The sequence below is a fragment of the Triticum dicoccoides genome, unplaced genomic scaffold, assembly GCF_002162155.2.
Source record: "Triticum dicoccoides isolate Atlit2015 ecotype Zavitan unplaced genomic scaffold, WEW_v2.0 scaffold117783, whole genome shotgun sequence".
Taxonomy (NCBI): domain Eukaryota; kingdom Viridiplantae; phylum Streptophyta; class Magnoliopsida; order Poales; family Poaceae; genus Triticum; species Triticum dicoccoides.
Genome location: NW_021181961.1, coordinates 1 through 915, shown reverse-complemented (window position 1 = coordinate 915; position 915 = coordinate 1). Strand labels below are relative to the sequence as shown.

Below are 915 nucleotides of genomic sequence, written 5' to 3'. Positions count from 1 at the left end.
AGGGACGAAGACCGGGGTAACATGTCGGATGCGATCATACCAGCACTAAAGCACCGGATCCCATCAGAACTCCGAAGTTAAGCATGCTTGGGCGAGAGTAGTACTAGGATGGGTGACCTCCTGGGAAGTCCTCGTGTTGCATTCCCTTTTTAATTTTTTTCGCGCCGCTTGCAAAACAAAACGCACGTGTAAGTAATATATTTACCGTGTTTTATTATTTTGCACGAGTGCGGTAAGTCATAGCTGGGTGCTCACGATTCACGGGTCCAGCGTCGGTGTTGTGGCGCGGCAAGCGTGCACTGGTGCGGTTGAGAGGGAGGGGTGGAAACCGCGTTAAACTCGTCTCCGTAGTTGAGAGGGAGCGGCCAAAGCAATGTACAATCGTCTTTGTAGTGGAGCTGGGAGGGCGAAGGATAAGGGACGAAGACCGGGGTAACATGTCGGATGCGATCATACCAGCACTAAAGCACCGGATCCCATCAGAACTCCGAAGTTAAGCGTGCTTGGGCGATAGTAGTACTAGGATGGGTGACCTCCTGGGAAGTCCTCGTGTTGCATTCCCTTTTTAATTTTTTTCGCGCCGCTTGCAAAACAAAACGCACGTGTAAGTAATATATTTACCGTGTTTTATTATTTTGCACGAGTGCGGTAAGTCATAGCTGGGTGCTCACGATTCACGGGTCCAGCGTCGGCGTTGTGGCGCGGCAAGCGTGCACTGGTGCGGTTGAGAGGGAGGGGTGGAAACCGCGTTAAACTCGTCTCCGTAGTTGAGAGGGAGCGGCCAAAGCAATGTACAATCGTCTTTGTAGTGGAGCTGGGAGGGCCAAGGATAAGGGACGAAGACCGGGGTAACATGTCGGATGCGATCATACCAGCACTAAAGCACCGGATCCCATCAGAACTCCGAAGTTAAGC

At 51.9% G+C, this 915-nt stretch overlaps 2 non-coding genes across 2 annotated transcripts; both read left to right on the top strand.

Annotated features, from left to right (window-relative positions):
- The first annotated feature begins 26 nt into the window (after positions 1–26).
- On the top strand, positions 27–145 carry LOC119343175. The gene has a single exon (XR_005165940.1). It is a non-coding gene; the product is annotated as a 5S ribosomal RNA (ribosomal RNA).
- A 297-nt stretch (positions 146–442) lies between these two features.
- On the top strand, positions 443–561 carry LOC119343176. The gene has a single exon (XR_005165941.1). It is a non-coding gene; the product is annotated as a 5S ribosomal RNA (ribosomal RNA).
- Positions 562–915: the final 354 nt, after the last annotated feature.